Source organism: Haliotis rufescens, unplaced genomic scaffold (genome assembly GCF_023055435.1).
Source record: "Haliotis rufescens isolate VD_foot unplaced genomic scaffold, xgHalRufe1.0.p SCAF_27, whole genome shotgun sequence".
Classification (NCBI taxonomy): Eukaryota; Metazoa; Mollusca; class Gastropoda; order Lepetellida; family Haliotidae; genus Haliotis; species Haliotis rufescens.
In genome coordinates this window covers 2,141,055-2,161,851 of record NW_025963968.1, presented here as the reverse complement: position 1 = coordinate 2,161,851, position 20,797 = coordinate 2,141,055, and the positions used below count along the sequence as shown (strand labels likewise).

Here is a 20,797-nt window from a genome sequence, read left to right as displayed (position 1 = left end):
AGGCTACCTGACCGCCCTCCTATTCAGAGCATGTGCTACCAAATAACAGATAACCACTGTATTAATACTATTTTTAATTTCATATTTGTGGGTTTTAGGGAGTATTTGAAGAATATTAACTTTTGACACATGAAGCCAATGGCATAACAAGAGTACGTATCACATGATCAACAACACCTGCGGTTAAGAAAACACAATTTGATCTTATAATCCACACACACACACAAGAGGTTTCTCCGTCTACAAAGCAATTCCTTTTTGATAACAAAATTACAGATTAGTCTCCTCAACAAGTTCCCTCATTTAAAGAAAACATATTACTGAACATCACACCAAGGTCAAAGTTGCTACACAGAGGTCAACAAGGTCAACCGATAACCATATTTTTTCATTTGTGTAAGTGACAATGTTTATTTGCAAAAGCTGATTTAGATGTGGTTTTGCTAACCGACCCAATGGAGCGCCCTGATTACATCCCCTGGAGAATATGAAAGATTTGTGAATTTGGAAGCTGTTTCCAAACTTTGCAAGAACCATGGAGCTACTTGACACCAGGGCACAGACAGGAGCAAGCCAATATCTGACCAAATTTAATTATCCATCTATCTAGATGGGCATAGAAGCAGATTACACTAATCCCCTTATCGACACAAGTGCAGTACTGCTCTTAAAGGGGCGCTACCAGGCCAGCCCAACAAACGAGATTGTGTGAAATGGGTTCGTTGTTCACAGTCTCGCCTTAATTTATCAGGTTCTTGTGACAATATTAATCTCTTTACGATCACCAATACCTCGTCAATATCGGTTGTATAGTCCGTCTTGACGATGTCATCTCTGTAACCTCATTCTGATCTCACACTGTTGGCCAATCAGACGTTTACAATCTGTCTCTTGAGAAATCAAGCTGTTTGCGATCTCCTTACATACCTCAAAGTAAATTTCCCCCAGGTTGACAAACAATTGATGACACTTACTCGGCATTGTAAAATAAACTTTATCTTATCAAGGAAACTATTCCAATCACTGGCAGGAGGATTTTACCTGGCATTTTCTCATTCACATGAGACAGTTTTATCATCATCATTCTCGCACTGACATGTAGCTTACAGGGAGAAGCTGCCAATCTGAGTGAGTGAGTGAGTGAGTGAGTGAGTGAGTGAGTGAGTGAGTGAGTGAGTGAGTGAGTGAGTTAATTGCTGGGTGAAAGAATGAACAAGTGAATGAGTTAATAGGTGAGTGAAAGAAGGAATGAGTTAATTGGTGAGTTAAAGAGGGAATGAGTTAATTGGTGAGTGAAAGAGTGAATGAGTTGATTGATGAGTGAAAGAGTGAATGAGTTGATTGATGAGTGAAAGAGTGAATGAGTTAATTGTTGAGTCAAAGAGGGAATGAGTTAATTGATGAGTTAAAGTTGGTTGGTTGGTTGGTTTGTTGTTTAATGCCGCACTCAGCAATATTCCAGCTATATGAAGGCGGTCTGTAAATAATCAAGTCTGGACCAGACAATCCAGTGATTGATATTATGAGCATCGATCCACGCAATTGGGATCGATGACATGCATCAACCAAGTCAGCGAGCCTGACCACCCGATCCCGTTAGTCGCCTTTTACAACAAGCATAGTCGCGGTGAGTTAAAGTGTGAATGAGTTAATTGCTGAATGAGTGAGTGAATAAACATGTTGGCCAGTGAGCCAGCGAGTGACAGAAGACATTATGCGGAGTTATTCTATCAAAACATAAACTTTCAAATTATCAGATGACAATACAAGAATTTCGAGAATTCCTCCACCTTCAGTGATTTATGTTGACTAAATTCTACATATGTCCAAGTCAAGATTAATAGCATATTTCTACACGGAACACAGTGCAGGGGTGATTTTCAATAGCTTAAGATGGTATCACCGACATTACTCATTGAATGAAGTAGAAATGTTTTGACATCCGGCAACAGCAATATTTGATCGTTATTATCAAAATAACCCTCAACTTGATCCGATATCATTCTCTCATCAAGTGCACGATTTAAAGCCTTTCAAAATTCCTTACCAGAATATAAGCGACAGTTCTTGATAGACTTGCACAAAAAAAAGACATGTTTTTTTATGGAAACCCAAACACAAGCATAAAAGACTGCCATGTTTCTTCAAACTGGTCCCATGCATTACTACAAGGAGTCAAGTTTCCTAACTCGCCAACCGCGTCTCCACTATACAAGCTCTTAACATCATCATAAAGTCTACACACGATGACTGATCAGTCCAGTGAGTTCAAGTCCAGACAAACATGTAGCTGTTCATCCGTCCGTCACTACAAAGACGGTGGATGTTGCCACGACTGGGTGTCGAGACACATACAAGGACATTTCTAATCTTTTGAGCAGAACATAGGTATTGTAATCCTATATTTTCTTTGGGGCCTTCGGATGAGGATCTGATTATTCATTCAGAAACCTCGGGACTTGTGAGACAGGTTCAGTGTCAGATTTTGCAGCAGTACCGTCTATTTCATGAGGGAAAAAAATAAGTGAAGCAGATCTTAGCCATTTACATCTTCACAGACAAAATGAATATAGTGCGATGAACCAAGAATCATAGCTGATACAAATCTGGGTTTAAACTCAGGACCATCAGATCCTGACATCTAAGGGAGACAACTCTGCATAGCAAATTATGGCACCAAGGAAAACTTAAGACTTGAAATTATGCAACATATTTTGGGGGGCCAAAAAAATACACATTTCTCACAACATAGACATCAAGAATTCAGAAGCTTCAAAAATAGATCATTACATAAGAAACTGACAAAATATTCCTCATTCCCATACTATCAGCATTATTAGCGTCAGAAATCATTAACTATTCGGGAAAAAATGCCCTAGTTCCCCATATTACTGTAAACACATCTAATAGTGTTGTGGCTTTTCAGAGATGTTATCATGCAGGATCTATCAAGCAGTAAATTAGTGTATGAATATAGCAACATGGGCCATGTTTAACATCACACCCGACCAGGAACAGCCACAATGGAATGATGAAGCCTCCAAAATGTGCTGACTGACGACTGTGTGTTGCTCTGCTCGTCACCACTGCCCCAACTGGCATTGTCTATACCAATAAACACAGGAGGTCAGGTCAACAACAAACAAACAAACAAACAAGGTTCAAGATAAAGACTATAGAACACTGGTTATTACTAATAGGTAAATCTTTACTCTACAACCTTGGAGATACAGGTCTCCTTGTTGCATTTTTCAGAGTCTGGCTCCCAGACCCTGGAGAATACATTAAAAATGGAAACCAACTCGTCTAGCATGATTGGGCAAGTCACGATTGTCTGAAATTAAGATGAATATGGTGCGATGAACCGAGAATCATAGCTGAAGCAAATTTGGGATTTGAACCCAGGACAAGCAGATCCTGACATCTATGGGAGACAACTCTGCATAGCAAATTGTGGCGCCTAGGAAAATTGAAACTTGAAATTATGCAGCATATTTTTTTTGGCCCAAAAAACCCTTTATTTCATTGTTCTGGGCCCAGTTCCACAAAGCGATCTTAGCACTAAGGTGATCGTAAGTCCCCTACTTTAACATATGGTTACGATCATCGTAGCGCTAAGATCGCTTTGAGGAACGGGGCCCTGGGCTCCATTTGTATTATAGGTCTCCTTGTTGCATCTTCCATAGTCTGGCTTCCAGACCCTAGAGAATAACTTAAAAATGGAATCCAACTCAAGTCTAGCCTGATTTGGCAAGTCATTATTGCCTGAAATTAAGCATTGTTCTGGGCTCCATTTGTATTTTCTGTTTAAGCATGAAAACAGCATTATCACTATCTCACCGCCATGGGGCACATTAGAATTCTGTTTGTTCATATAGTATAAGCTCTGAATATAAACGATAAAAATGCTTCCTATAAAGCCTTAAGAAGCAACAGGCACTTGGGTCGCTTAATGTCATTGAAAAAATAGTTAAATATGAAATAAATACACACAAAAGTCCCCCTTCTCTGGAAAACAACCTCGGGCTTGATAAGTATCTCTTAGATAATCTAACTTCAGTAGTTTCTGAGAAAACCTGTCCCCTTTGCAGACACGATGCATCAAGTAAAATAACATGGATCAAAGGTCCCAACTCTGTAAAACAATAATTGACGGGACCAGTTTTTGAACTCAGTCTTGACAATTAGGTCTAAGATAAGCATGCAAACTTTTATTCATGTAACTTCAGTAGTTTCTGTGAAAACTTGTCCCCGTTTCGCACAGTATGCACTAAGATCAATAGCACAGAGCAGGGGCCATAACTTTGTAAAAAATGAATTTACGACATCAATTTACAAACTCATTTGAGATGATGACCAGTGTGTAAAATTCATTTTTCTGAAAAGAAACTTTGGCATGGGATACGAAGATGACTATAACTATACCTTCACATACTTTGGTTTGGAATAAACATACCTCCCATTAAACAATTTCTTTATGTTTGGAAAATTCAGTGTAGGCACACAAACAAAACCAAGGAATTAAATTTTTCTGACCCTACAAACTTGTAAAAGTTCATCTGATGATTGAAATTTTTTCAGACAAGTTGTAAATAACTTACTGCTCTAATTAAACTATAAGTTGTAAATGAAGCTTAATTACAATTTGCTAGATAAAGAGACTACTTTATAACGTTACTCTGACTGTCAACTTGACTGATAACTGACACCCTGACACCCTGACTCATCCAACAAGTTCAAAACATGTGGAAAAAGCACTATTTTCTCAGATATTCATGCATCAAAATCACACTTTGCACTGCACCTCTCCTATTGGTATAGAAGGTGTTCCTCAAATTTGAAAAGAATCCATGATGCAGTTCTCAAGTTAAAGGTCACATAAATGTTGAAGTTAAAAAAAGAATGAAACATGTATTAACAGTAACGTCAGGCTTAACTACCTGACTACAGCAGGTATCTTCCTATCTTTCCATGGCAAGCAGATTCTGGTGCCAGGACCAAGCACCTGCCAGAGCACCTGCTGAAGCACCCCCTCCCCAGGCCCCCCACACAGGGGAACCACGGACACAGCCACTGTAGAAATTGCCCTGACTTCAGTGTTAAAGTGATCATTACCTGGGGGATTACCTTGAGTGGCAGGGTGTAGGTAGTCATTAGGGTCTCGGGGGAGATGGGCGATAAGGATGAGGGACAGACATGAGTATAGGCTGTGTCTGACCCACACAGGAGGGGGGAGGGGGGATCTTGCACAATGATGTGGCTGTGTGGGACCCCTCTCGCAGGTTCCCCTGTTCTCTGACAGTGACGAGGATGCTGTTTAGTCGAAGAAGAAGCACAATACAAAAGTCAGAACAGTTCATGACTTGATTTGTAAATTGTGGCAACTGTGTTATTGTGGAGGATTAAGAAGCTGATCATATGTTGGCGTTCAGTTGTCACCGGTGCTAATGGGCTTGATCCCGTGACAGTGGTGTAGGTGGTAGGTAGTTGGGACATTCCTATTGCATTATGAACTCCTTGCCATTAGTGTAACTGGTCGGGGAAAACATTTAAGTACATCCAAATTTCTAATGCTGGCAATCATTTGGGAATTTGGGTCGATCATTGCTCCTGTTGGGTTTCTCTACTCATATCATGTTTTTTTAATTTCTTAAAATCTTACTCATTAAATAGAAAAGGTGGTATTGGGCATATTAAACATGAACATTTGTGTTATAATGTATAGATTTAATGAATAGTCAGTCATCTTATATTAACATTTGACATCTAATTTAATAAATATTTAAAGTTTTAATTTATCGTTGCAAAAGTATAAGGTAACTCTTCACCATTGTTTACAATCAATCATAGAAACATTTATTTTTCTTTTATTTCGATAATGATGTACAAATGCCAGACTATTTGAAAATATGCAGAACATTTTATATCATTATACTTAATTTATCAGCTGGGGCTGTCCCCTATACTAATGGTTAAAGAGTTCGCTCGTCACACCGAAGACCTGGGTTTTATTCCTTACATCTGAAGACCAGGGTTTTATTCCTTAGATAGTACAATGTGTGAAGCCCATTTCTGTTGTCCCTGCCATGATATTGCTAGAATATTGCTAAAACTCCAAAACCATACTCACTCACTCACTAACTTATCAGCTTAAAAAAAGCTACAAAGAACAACTAGATGATGTTTTAAATAATCATTATCTCATCCATCACAGTCTCTTTCCACTGCAAATACCTGCACACCATAATGAACCTGTTACTATACCATGACTTTGTTGGTATTGCATGCACATTGGTAGACAGGCCTGATGGTATTAATACTCTCAACATTATCGCAGGTTAGTGTCAGTGCCAGGAGTTTGTGCAATAGGTTTGCAGGGAGACACAATGAATGTGCTCATTGGCAATAGCACAGGGAAGGCAGGAATCTTGCTATGCTGATCATTTGGTGTTAGAAGGCTTGAAATGAGATGTGTCAGTGACAGAGATGATCACATGGGCAGATGAGTGAGTCGGACTGAACACAGACAGCTCTGGTACCCAGGGTACGTCGCAAGAGCTCTCTAAACCAGGGCCCTGGTGCACAAAGCGATCTTTGCGCTACGACTATTGTAGGCCGATGTTCAACTATGGGGGTTATGATTGTCGTAGCGCTAAGATAGCTTTGTGCAACAGGGCCCAGAACAGTAGGATACCACTGCTTACAGTGAGTGAGTGAGTGAGTGGGTGGGTAGATGAGTGAGTGAGTGAGTGAGTAAGTGAGTGAGTGAGTGAGTGAGTGGTAGGGTAGATGAGTGAGTGAGTGAGTGAGTGGGTGGGTAGATGAGTGAGTGAGTGAGTGAGTGAGTGGGTGGGTAGATGAGTGAGTGAGTGAGTGAGTGGGTAGATGAGTGAGTGAGTGAGTGAGTGAGTGGGTGAGTGAGTGAGTGGGTAGATGAGTGAGTGAGTGAGTGAGTGGGTGGGTAGATGAGTGAGTGAGTGAGTGAGTGAGTGAACCTTGGTGCCAGTGTACACATCAACCTTAGCTTGATTTCTGTCGAGTTACAATCGCCTTAACACTAAGATTGCTTTGTAAAATCAGTCAAACACAAACCATTTCCAACAAGCATGTTATTGCTGTCGTGATCTTAAGACATAATAACTTACATATATGACCTCATTGAGAGTCCTGTTTATGTAAATACCATAATTCATAGAATACGCAACCCTCCTGCAACATCTGAAAACCACATAGATAATGTGTTTATTCTACAGTTGCATTTAGCTGGATAAGATGATAAGTCCAAAGTAAACCACTTGTGGAGGATATCAGTGGAGTTCTTGTCCTGGAAGAACTTTAGTTGTTGTTTTACGCCACAGTCAATCACTGGGCACACGTTACAAAGATTACGGTATTTCAAGAGCAAATGTCTGGTTAAAATACAACACTAAGTGAAACCCACTCACAGAAATGCCAATTTTTAATTTGTGTTTTTTTAACTGTAATACAGACCTCCACACCATGTTGTTAGGAATGTGCACCCCTTTGAATTTACACAATCCACACTACAGAATTCAAATGAAAACCCTAGTTAAGATTCCAAGAAAAAGAACTGCACCAGAAATACGAAAACAACCTGTCATAAGGAATGACCAGAATTCTTGCTGTTTGCATAATTTGAATATCAGCCAGCTGTGTGAGATATACCAGGTCTCCCGGTCACCCGAATCTGGCGAGAACGACTCGCCCCGTGTACCAAACATTACGAGATAATTGTTTGAACATGTCGCGAGTGGTAACAATGCTCGCACCATGACCAAACTTACTGCATTATTTACACCTGGGTTTGTGTTTCACGCCAAATGGTATTCGGTCTCAGAAACTTGCGTGTGGGAAGCATTAGCTGATTGGCTGTCTAAAATGTGCTGTGTTATTTCTCGGATTCGGGTAAAACATTTCAATTTCTTGTTTCTGTTTGCTTGTTACTTGCCTGTGTGCTGTTGGAGAGTTTACAGTGATATGTATGACAAATGTTACTTGTGTCCCATGTGGGGCGCACTCAGACATGGGCCACAGCTTGCCATCAAACAAAAAAATTTGCAAAGCATTTATAACATATTTTTTTCAATGGTTATGTCATTTTTTGCATTTTTTACTGACAGAGTTCAATTGGCTTGTCAGCACGAGGCAGCAGAGAGGCTGTACACGATCGGCAACACACCAAGTCATTTTTTGGAGGAGAGGGTTGGGGGGATGATGCAAAGGCCGATTATATTTTGACAACACAATTAAATTAAATTAAATCAAGGCAGGGGCAGACGTAACCATGAACATCACTTTCAAATATCTTCTAAAAAAGAGCCTGTCACAACTTGTAAAACATGCTCAGTCTACATTAGTGCCATTTAAACATGTTAAGCATCCTGCTCATAAAATGCACCCCCTGGAACTCTTTCATATCTATAACAGTTCCATCCCCACTTAGTAATCCTAGGACTGGGAACAAGGTCATAATGTACTTATCATACTGTTATAGACCGCCTCTGTGGTCTAGTGGTAGAGCCTCCACCGGGAGAGAGCGGAAGGTCCGGAGTTTGAACCCCGGACGCGTCATACCAAAAGACGTTTAAAGATGGTACTTGTTACCCTGCCTAGCACACTGTCATAGACTGCCTCTGTGGTCTCCATCCGGAGAGCAGAAGATCGCGGGTTCGATCCCGGCCATGTCATACCAAAATATGTTAAAATATGGTACTACTCGTTACCCTGCCTGGCGCTCGGCATTAAGGGCCTAAAACAAGGACTGGTCGGCTTGGAGTCAGTATTCTGTGTCTGATTGGGGTATTCATGTTAAACTGTGGCATGGTATCTCAGTGGGCACTATAAAATCGCATCAGTCCGGACTAGTGCATGCCCATCACTATCTAAGAGCAATAATGACGTTAAACTCCATTTCACCTCACCTCATACTGTCATACTGCCGAGTACTGGTAAGTCCTCGGGGAGAGGTGTGTGCAAGGAGGTACTCACCCTTTTCACAGATCCCTTACATGTGAACCTATTGTGTTTTTGTTTCTGCCTAGAGGAAGCCCAGTAGGTAGTGTGTTAGTTCATCAGCAGTACGTCATAGGTTTGACTCCTCAGTACACTGTCTGAAGCAAATTCCTGTTGTGAAAGGACAGATATTTAACAGTCGTTCATAGTTATCTGCAGAAAATAGGAAAACCAATTGCAAAAAAATCTGTGAATGCTTCTAAATATAGAAAACCCTGATTTTTTCCATATGAAACCTGTTTGAGATGCCATCCTCAAGTCTGGACCACACAAACACTATCTGTGTAAGGTGATGTCGTACACCACAACCGTATCAAGTCTGGACCATACAAACCCGTGGTTGAAAGCGTGAGCAACACTCAACACTATCAGTGTAAGGCTATGTTGTACACAACAATGGTATCAAGTCTGGACCACACAAACCTGTGGTTGAAAGCGTGAGCAACACTCAACACTATCAGTGTAAGGCTATGTTGTACACAACAATGGTATCAAGTCTGGACCACACAAACCTGTGGTTGAAAGCGTGAGCAACACTCAACACTATCAGTGTAAGGCTATGTTGTACACAACAATGGTATCAAGTCTGGACCACACAAACGAGTGTTTGATAGCATGACCACCTGATCCAATTAGTCGCCTCTTATGACAAGCATTTTACGGCAAGAATGGGTTGTTGAAGACCTTTTCTGCTCCGGATCTTCACAGGTCGAAGCCCATTATCTCAGCCCAACCATGTTAGTTTGGAATATGGCAAAAGGTGGCATAAGCACCAAATGAACCCACTAGAATACCTATTGGCCTTGCAGGACTACCTCCCTGCCATGGCCAGAGGTTGTGTTCGTGCTCCTTCATGCCTTCACCATAACACACATTAATTTTTCGACAAAAAGAAAGAGAATAAATCAAGCAGTAACCAAACTGTTTTTAAAACTTAGGCAAATTAAAAAAAAATTCAAATATATTACAATCACAAAACTAAAGTATGGCACTAAAACCTGACTCCAACAGAACCTAAGTCACAACAAATACCTGAGATGACATTTTGAATCCAGTAAACCAAATTCAACATGTCACTGCCAGAGAACAATAAACGTCTGTTATCTGCCGAAACTAAATCCATCGGGCGTGAAGGCAAACTAGTGATGAAAATAATATGAATGGATCACTGAAAATCTGTGATGACACCAGGTGTTCGCGAAAAGGGTAAGCCTGGCCTGTTCAACTTGTACCACCCGCCATCATTTTCATAAAAAGAGTATTTGTTTGTTGCCTAACGCCGCACCCAGAAATATTCCTGCCATACGATGACGGCCTGTAAACAAGCCATGTATCAATATAAGTTCATTTGGCTCTGGGTGGATTTGAACGAAATGCCAGGTATGTGCTGCTCACCAATAAGTCAGATTGAGTGTTTCAGTAGGCGTCAGTGGGGTCACAGTTATCTCCCCTTGAATAGCTGGGCATTATTGGCTGTTATCACATGGCTGAGATGTAGGAACCAATGACTTGCTCCGCATTCTTCTTTGACGACAGCTTTATATCAACTGTAGGCTAGGCTGTTTATTACAAGTAATGTTTAGATCTGGGGCCTATTGAAAAGAAATAGAGATAGAATGTTTCTTAGGAGAATCAGAAACCACCAACATAAATATTTTGTGACATTATGTAACAGACACACTGAGGGTGATGTCATATTACTGATTAGCACACACCGACAGTCTAGTTCAGAACAGGTTGACAGCTTTCTATAGCTATTATTTTAAAATTGTACAGTTAACTATGGTTATAACGAACTCAAAGGGACCACTAATTTTGGTTCGTAATAACCTTAGTTCGTTGTAAGCATATATTCAGCATATATATACAACAAATGGCTGGGACTAAAAAATAAGTTTGTTATATCGGTCAGTTCGTTATAAGTGTGTTCGTTTACTGTAGTTTACTGTATTTTATTTTCATAAACAATAGTTAGTTTGTTTCTGAAAATGTATGTTCCAGAAAGTGTATCATTCATTCAAAACACTTTGCTGCATTCATAATCTATAATAAAACTACACAAGTATACGATACTGACAATCAGGTCATCATCCACCTAAGGATGCTGAACCATGAGAATCACTGGACTGCTTACCCATCAAGACACAGAGACATGGATACTTCAATGAAATGACTGTCTTCAATCATCGCTAATATCTTCCACTCTTGTCGGATGAGCATAAAGCAGAAACCATGGTGCAGGTCTCACACCCTGAGATCACTGTCCACCCACAGTATCCCCTCTATCTCACCTCCCCCGTATCCCCATCCCCCTCCCCAAACATCCCCCTCCATCCCCAGTACCACCTATAGCATATATATACAACAAATGGCTGCGACTAGAAAATAAAATTGAGATATCGGTCAGTTCATTATAAATGTATTTGTTATAAACGTGGTTTACTGTATTTTATTTTCATAAACAGTAGTTAGTTTGTTTCTGAAAATGTATGTTGCAGAAAGTGTATCATTCATTCAAAATACTTTCCTGCATTCAAAATCAAAATCAGTGCAAAAATCTTCCTCTCTTGTCAGATGAGTATAACCCAGAAACCACGACACCGGTATCCCACCCTGAGATCTCTGTCCACCCCCAGCACCTTAGACTAACACTTAGTCTCTGAAATCTTATATTACACAATATCCTTCTTGACTCTAAAAATAAAAAAAGTTCCCTATGCTGATTGCTAGCTTGAGCTGGTTAGACTTGCTTTTGTATGCATTTCTAGATTATTATTTTTTCATAAAATAAATATATTCCACAGTCGTGGTGCAGGACTACCAGCACCTGGGACAGCCTGAAGCAGCCCAGTCCTCATACATCAAGTCCTCCATGCTGTAGCAGTGAATCAACATGAGTTGGTCAATAGTGGTTATCATGGCCAGGACTATGAAATGTGATCAGGATTCTTGTGTACCAAGCTTGACACCTCCATCCATTAGACATTAACCAGAAAACAGAAAAATAGGTGAGCTACATGTCAGTTATACCCACCACCTGTGTGCTGTAAGGCATAATATTGACCTGTAACCATCTTCCCGAGGCAAGGGAGTTAACAGACTACAAAAGTCCAGTTTCCACCCTTGCTGAACTACACTGGAATTATGGAGTTATATTTTGGCTGGACAATCAAAATTGCGTAATGAAATCGATATCTGGTTCGTAGACTGCCGTGTTATGAAATAGACATCTGGTTCGTAAAGTGCTGATCATGCAAATTTGCTAAGTAAGACCTGTTTTAATAAAATATAAAGCTTGATTTTAGATCATATTGTCTTCACTGGGTGCCACCATTTTGTTTGAAGCAAATGCAAGTGATATGACAGGTGCAATCTGACTGGTCTGTGGGACATAGAAGGGACATAACCCATAATAGCCACAGGACAGACAGTTACTCATTAATTTCATTTACCTGGATCCTGGTATGCTGAAGGGACATAACTCTGCTTTGTCAATGGCTGCTCACATTAGCTTCGTCTATTTCATCCTTTATTATTACATTACATTTTCATTTGAACATAACGGCAGTGTTTGTTGTTTGGGGCTAGGGTTTAATTCTGTTTGAGTCCCTGTTTGATGATAGTTCCGAGATGTTTGTTCTTAAAAGCTGTAAAAGACTTTTGACTTGGGGAAGCTTTGTAATGTTCTCCACTTTCCTCCTTGTTGTTCCCAAAGTGTCACTCAAATCAACAAAAACTACCGACACAAACGCCAGTGATAAAAACATCAAACTTAACCTTTCAGTGGTACAATTCAATGATTCAATTTGAATCAATTTGAGACACACACAATGAAATCAATGATTTTCAATTTCTTAGCTGAAATGGTAAATGTAAGAAAACTTGCAGTTTTAACAGAAAAGAAAAGACTTAAATGTTTGTGATCTTAAAAGAAAGGGAATTTTAACAAATTGCACTCATAAAAAAATTGCTTGTTACAAATGGACAAGGAAAACTGCATCAAGTTAGGAGCTTGTGCCCAAACTGTAACAATTGTTTGTGGCATTTTGTTGGGTAAAGAAAACTAAAACGTATCCTAATTTGACATATTGAAAGGTTGACATTAAAAACTTGGATAAATGAGAAGAATTAGCAAAATAACCTTTCTTTTCATGAGATATTCTGGTTTCTTCGTGCGTGAGTGAGTGAGTGAGTGAGTGAGTGAGTGAGTGAGCAAGCATTCTGTGTGAAAAGCGAACGCTGTAACTACTAGGCAATCTTACTGCCCCTTTCATCATTCAAGAACAGTGTCTTGTAGAAACTGTTTGGGTTGTACTTGCTACTGTCAAGGGAGACATTTCAATAATGGTGTTTGATATACCCTAGGCAATATCTGTACAGTTTCTCAAAAGAAAATATCCTCACTTATTAAAACATCAAATATTTGAGCGAGTGAGTGAGTGAGGCATGAGTGAGTGAGTGAGTGAGTGAGTGAGTGAGTGAGTGAGTGAGTGAGTGAGTGAGTGAGTGAGTGAGTAAGTGTTATCATCAGGAAACCAGTGGTTAACAGCATGTCTTTGGGCATCTTCGCTTATCCAGGGTATTCTATCCCCATTGTATAATAATAAATACCCTGGACCCATTCAGTCACAGCTTTGTTTTGAGTTTGACATGAACAGCTATCCAATCATGTCACTCTCACGTGCAAGACACATTCTGTGCTAGGTTAGAGACAGGAGCAGGCTAGGGTGGTTAGAGGAAATATAACACCCTTGATGGTAGAGGATGGTTGTTAGGATGCTATTGTCACACACTGTATCCTGCCAACATCAATCCCATCATATCTAATCTGTGCATTTATTCAAATTCATGCTAATTTGGTGAATTTCCTCAAAGAAATGAAGTGAGGATGTTTCTTTTCTGATTTGATACTGCCTCTCAAGAATATAAAATCAAATCATATCCATCTCACGTTTGTATGACAAATTGCTTCCTCCTGGAGGTAAAATGAAAATCTCTTCAATAATGGAGATCCTTTTATAATCTCACTGATGGAAAGGAGATATTACATGAGTATATCTCTCGTCTTTGAGGGGAGACAAGAATGTATCTCCTTAAGATGAACTGAATCTATCTCCTCTGTGAAGGGAGACAAGATGTATCGCCTCCTAAACATGAACTGTGTTAGTTTGTTGTTTAACGACACACTCAGCTATGATCCAGCTATATGACGGCGGTCTGTAAATATTGTAAATTGAATATGGACCAGACGATCCAGTGATTGACATCATGAGCATTGATCAACGCAATTTGGGTACAATGACATGCATCAACCAAGTCAGTGAACCTGACCACCTGATCCTGTTAGTCACCTCTTACGACAGGCATAGTCACCTTTTACGGCAAGCATGGGTTGCTGAAGATTAATTCTAACCTAGATCTTCACGGGTCTACAAATAAGAGAGAAGGCAAGATTATCTCCTCCTAAAGCTGAGCTGAATCTCTATTAAGGAGGTAATACATGAATCTCCCTGTGAGAGGAATTGAGAAGATCTCCTCCTCGAGATATGTTAGGTGTTTCTCTCTGCTTCAAAGGAATTCTCAACCTCAAGTATTCCAGTCAGAGTCTTTCTTCTAAGTGAGTGAGTTTGGTTTACGCCGCTTGTATCAATATTGAAGCAATATTATGGCAGGGACACCAGAAATTGCCTTCACACATTGTACCCATTTGGGGAATCAAACCTAGGGCTTCTTTATGACCCGTGACACTTTAACCGTGGGGCTACACCACTGCACCTCTTTCTTCTGAAGTACAGTAAACTATGTATAAAACGAACGCGCTTATAACCAACTGACTGATAAAACAAACTTATTTTTTTATTCCTGACCATTTGTTGTATGGTTTGTTCCCACTGTGCCGGCAGATAATTCGGATTAATTAAGATTAATCAAGTTAATTCGGGTTAGCCGTCATGCCTTGCTGCACTGCCGGCCCCAGAACCACTAACCATGCAGAGGGGTGGACTCCAGAATCAACAAAATGACAACCAACAATCCCAACATTTACCGATTTATCAGTTTGTTTCAATCTGAAGAAACGATGGCGGAAACTATGATAAGCCAATTGGAATCAGGTGGTAGAAAACGACCTAATAAGAAGCAGTACTGCCAACTGGAACATGAACTTGATCGTCTAAAAATGTTCCTGGTTTCTGGGACAAAATCCGTAATAGACATATCCTTTTCCCATCTTGTTGGGTTGTAAATTATTGTATGTCTTAAATCAATAAATTTAAGAAATTCATAAATTGTGTTCAGTGCTCCTTTTCTATTGGACTAGAACTTGCCGACACGATAATCCATAGTGAAAACACCCCTGTTGTAAAATGCTATATGTATGCTTATAACAAACGTTTATTACGAACTAAAATTAGTGGTCATTTTGAGTTCGTTATAACCGTAGTTTACAGTAAATTAAAGACTCTCATGCCATTCTCATGAAGGATAAAACAAGAGTCACTGAACCCAACTGAGAATCCTTTCATTATCCATATACAAGGCGAGAATCAGTCAATTAGTATCTTCTTCAGAAAGACACTGCTTTCTTATTGAGAAGATATCGGGAGAAAACTAAGTTCTCTTCTTCAGGAGATAAAAGATAACGGAGTAACACTGGCAGCTTGTTACCTGAAGACATCGTGAGAGGCAGTGACGGCCATGACCAAATCGTGAAGCAGAGAACCCGAATGTCCCCAATATGAAGTCAGGATTGTGGATCTTTCTGTTCTCAGACAACTACCTTCCATATCGCTCCACTGTGATAAGGAGCCATCAATAATAGCAAAAGAGACAACAAATTATTTCCCCGTATACACAGTAGGTGTATTTAGCTGGAGCTGATGATTAACAAGAGGCTTATCACGACTTCAGTGGAGGAATTGAGTTTGAAGTGAGCAGCATTCCTACTCTATCACCCACAGTTGGAATTGGACACAATATCAATGATAAAAGTCAAATATCATTAACATACCCAGGACTTCATTCATCTCTAAATGGTTGTACGTCTATTTAAAGAATTTTAATGTTTTTACCTTTACTCCTTCATGAATTATGGGCTTTTACAACCATAGAATCTAACATCTTTTAGTCCACTAGTCCTTATAATGATAACATTTATCAAAACCCTTACAAATGGCAAATTTCTACTAGTCCTTATGGTGCCTTAACTATTGGCAAGGACTACAGTGCCAATTTCTAATGCTGGTTTTAGTATCAGAATTCTGTATGGTTTAGTGTGATAAATTTCACTGAATTACATATTCAGTAAATTAAAAGATTAATACCATAACGTATTATCAACAGCATTAAGGGTGGATCATGATGAAAAAAAGCTTGATAAAGATACACAGGTCAGTCAGTATTTGATAAAACACATGGGCGGATACAGAGGGGGGGGTGCGCACCCCCCATTTTTATTTCGAAAACAATCTTTATTTCTGTATAAATTACCACCAAAGACAATAAATAGATCTTAATTGTGCACCCCCACTTTTCCAAAAAGCTGTATCCGCCCATGAAACATTTTAGCAGTGGCAGTGTTTTGGAGAAAAGCCTCTCATTACAAGGCTGAAGACACTCCAGCTTGATGACGGTGTCAGAATCTACATTGGGTAAATATAAATGCAATAAACCAGAAGGTGTTATCCATGAAGTTGTGTTTTCTATATGATTAACAGGCATTGCATTTTCATAACCAAATTTAGCTTTCAAATAGGTATCTTGAATAAAAGGGTTTGTTGTATGAAATGTAATTAGATGTGAGATGTAATTTTTAAACACACTTTTTCCATGATCCTTTTCAAATACATGACCATTATGTTCACACCATCCCTGTATCCCTGCAGTTTAATGTTTCTTGAATATATTTTTTATTTTCACAGTTATTTTTCATTAACTGTATCAACAATTGTGTGAAATATTTGACTCCATGCCTCAGTCCTATGCCGAGGTTTCAAGACTTGATCACATAATCATGCTATCCCTAAAGGTATCCGTTGTCTCCTGATTAGATTCCGTCACATTAAGTTATACCAGGTAGCCTTTCTAAAAAGGGAAACCTAAATATCTATCTCCATTTTATGAAAATTGTCATCTCAGAGAAATAAAGCGATCTGACAGTGTACAGTCGTTTGTCGCCATGTACCAGGATCTGCCGCAACCTGTATGTGTTTAACAATTACCTACCTGCTTACAACACCAAAACACATTATTTAAACCAAATCTAGACAACAAACAAAACCCATCCTCGTCTAGCTCACAGCTCCATCACCTAAACAAGTTCACAACAAACAAACGATGAGAAAAACCTTGAAGCAAATCGCACCTGTTCAAGAAAACAGAAAAAGAAAAGTCACAATCAAGTGTTACCTTCCTACCTGAGATGAGTGAAGGTATAACTCCGTCCTTAAACACAATCGGTGCTAATGCTAATATTCCTGATCAATCTCGTCCGATCGTAATCCAAGCAAACAGAGGGACATATATAGCAGCACCTCTCACTCTCTTCCTCAGGGTACCTTTAATGCTGGCGTAGCTACTCACGCTCTGTGGATAGAGTGGAACAGGCTACCGCTGATAAATTCATTGAGAAAAGTCCCAGCTCCCTACAGGAGTCGGGAGTAGCGGGCACTGTTGAGAGTAGAATGCCTGTCTCCCTCTGCCTACCTCCCTCATTATAAGGCTGTGTCTTATATCATCTATCAACTAACAATTACAACTACATTGATTTCCGAACGTTACGCTGGTTGCTATGTAGTTGTATCACACCCTCTGGTTTCGTTCCAATACCAGCCATAGGTGATGTTTTCCACACAACAGATAAGGTGATATTTTCAAGCATGTTTTTATGAAGTGATACATTTTGTTTTTTAGTGAACAGATGTATGTTATCTCTGGCTATAAAAAAAAGCAAATTATCTCGCTACCGTCTTGGAAATGTAAATTTCAGATCCAACAAACTCTAAACAGTTTGGATGGGCGAATGCTTGAACCTTTAATGATGCCAGTTAGACTTGCAGTTGTTCCCTGTAGAATATAGGTATAAGTATATATGCTATTTACTCTAAACAGTCAATCCACAAACTAAGCAGTTTCTCGATTTATTTATAAAACTACCAGGTATGTTAAAACATACCCACTCTCATTCACTGATGCACATCTTTGGTTGGGACAAAACTGTGAAGTGCCTGTACGAGCAGGTTCTCCACTTGCTGCAGTGAGTGAGTGAGTGAGTGAGTGGGTGAGTGGATGGGTGAGTGAGTGAGTGAGTGAGTGAGTGTAAACTTGTGTAAGGATTCATGTATAACACTCAGGAAATCGGGAAATACAAGAATTCTGACACTTGTTTCGTAAAATCAGTATGACACACATCACATGTTTGTATAATCTCTATATGTAGTGAAGTCTGTTTTTTGCTTTGCTTTAAGTACAGAAGGGATAGTAACAAAAAGCTGTTCCAAGTACTTCTGTGTAATTAAAATACAACCAGAATATGAAAAAGAAATGCAATTGTATGATGTATTATAAAGTAGAAACATCATCATTGTAATAATCATCATAATCACCATTGTCATCATCGTCATCATCATCATTATCACGACTTTATCATCAGCATCGTCGTCATTATCATCATAATCGTCGACATCGTCACATCGTCGTCATCATCATTGTCGTCATGATCATCATCATCATCCCTAACATCATAATCGTCATCATTCTGTGTGACAATAATGTATCACCATCAGATCAGATGTACCACTGCCATCAATGAGCTGTCCACATTACACATGGGTATATAATAATTACCACAGTGCGTTAGTTCAAGGAAGACCATCATGGCTTCCACGGCCAACAGTTAAAGTATCATGGGTTTCACCAAAGTGGTAATCTCCTGCCCTTCTGGTTTTCCACCCACACCAAGGTGACACACACTGTGATATAACTGGAATACTGTTCAAAGTGGTGTTAAACCTAACTCACTCACTCACTCACTCACTAGTTAGTGAGCCCAATGCGGGAGATGGTGGAGGACAGGTGTTCTAGCCTTGCTGTATGTGAGAAGTGGCAGAGCTTGTATCAAGTTGGACGCCCAGACCATTACCGGGACAGATCAGGGTCAATGTGGACTAACTGCACAGGTAGACACAATGGGGTTTATGATGGGTGGCCCTCACTAGGATCAATTCAAAAATGGCTTTAGTTTATTTCAAGGGAAAGTGTGTTAGTGTCCCATCAGATTCTGGTAACTGCCCATGATGTTTTCAGAAAGCCCATCAATGTGATGAGTTCACATTGTGTTATACAAACAGTAAGCCATGTCGCTGTGTTACAGCCGGTCAATGTCCACGACACTGATCCATGTGTCATGATGACCACAATGATGATGATGATGATGTTGATGATGATGATGATGATGATGATGACAATGATGATGATGATGACGACGACAATGATGATGATGATGATGACAATGATGATGATGACGACGACAATGATGATGATGTCAATGATGATGATGATGATGATGACAACGATGCTGCTGCTGAGGATGATGATGATAATGATGATGGCAATGACAATGATGACGGCGACGATGATGATGTTGACAATGATGATGACAAATATGATGACGATGATGTTGATGATGATGATGATGATGATGATGATCACAATGATGATGATTTCCACAATAACACACACGTGAAGTTTAACTACATATACTGTAACACCACGTGGAAGTGACTGGGCTATCGGCCAACCCTGGCCTGTGTAGATACATGTGGAAGACAAAACTGATCCTGTCAGAATAATGTACAACCAGAATGAAAAAAAACAACTCCAGAAAATTACACCTATATTCAACCAGATAAAACTGTCCAACCCTTATTCAATATTGAAACATATTTTAGAATCACATTTTTTTATACACGTCAACTATTCATCTTCATGAAGCAAGATATGTGAAGTTGTTGCCAGGTAATCATGATATACACTTGAAAGGTGTCAAAAAAGATTGATTGAGTCTTGCATGGTTCACCATGATATCATTATGAAACCTGGCAGGTTCTTGCACACACAGCATGTGAGTGAGTGAGTGAGTGGGTGGGTGGGTGGGTGAGTGAGTGAGTGAGTGAGAGAGTGAGAGAGTGAGTGAGTGAGTGAGTGAGTGAGTGAGTGAGTGAGTGAGTGAGTGAGTGGGTGGGTGGGTGGGTGAGTGAGTGAGTGAGTGAGTGAGTGAGAGGGCGGGCGAGTGAGTGAGTGAGTGAGTGAGTGAGTGAGTGAGCGGGTGTGTGGGTGGGTTGTTTTATGCCATCTTTAAAAATATTCCAGCAAGATCACAGGAGGGACACCATAAATAGGCCTTACACATTTGGGGAATCGAAATAGAGCATTCGGCGTGACTAGCGAACGATGTAACTACTAGACTATCTTACTGCCCCTTAAATCATTCAAGAACAGTGTCTTGTAGAACAGTAGAAACAATTTGGTAGCACCGGCTAATGCCAAGAGACATGAACGACATACAGAAGACATTTCAATAATGGTGTTTGATATAGCCAAGGCAATATCTGTACATTAACTTTTATTTTAAGTCTCTGATGTTTTTTGGGACATTCCAACAAAACAAATTAAAAGATTTGAAAACTTTGAACAATTCCAGTGGACAAAACTTGGTAGAATATTGCAACACCTTTGACAGATCAAATCACATGACTAACACTGTGGC

General features: G+C 39.7%; 1 protein-coding gene across 2 annotated transcripts in view; it reads right to left on the bottom strand.

Annotated features, from left to right (window-relative positions):
* LOC124113419 (hemicentin-1-like) overlaps positions 1–17,656 on the bottom strand; it is a 114,190-nt gene extending 96,534 nt beyond the window's left edge. The window contains exon 1 of one of the 2 annotated variants that reach the window (XM_046473763.2): positions 17,440–17,656. The gene's annotated coding sequence lies outside the window, so the exon portion shown is untranslated. The remainder of the gene's footprint in view (positions 1–17,439) is intronic. The other variant, XM_046473761.2, reaches the window with a different exon arrangement.
* Positions 17,657–20,797: the final 3,141 nt, after the last annotated feature.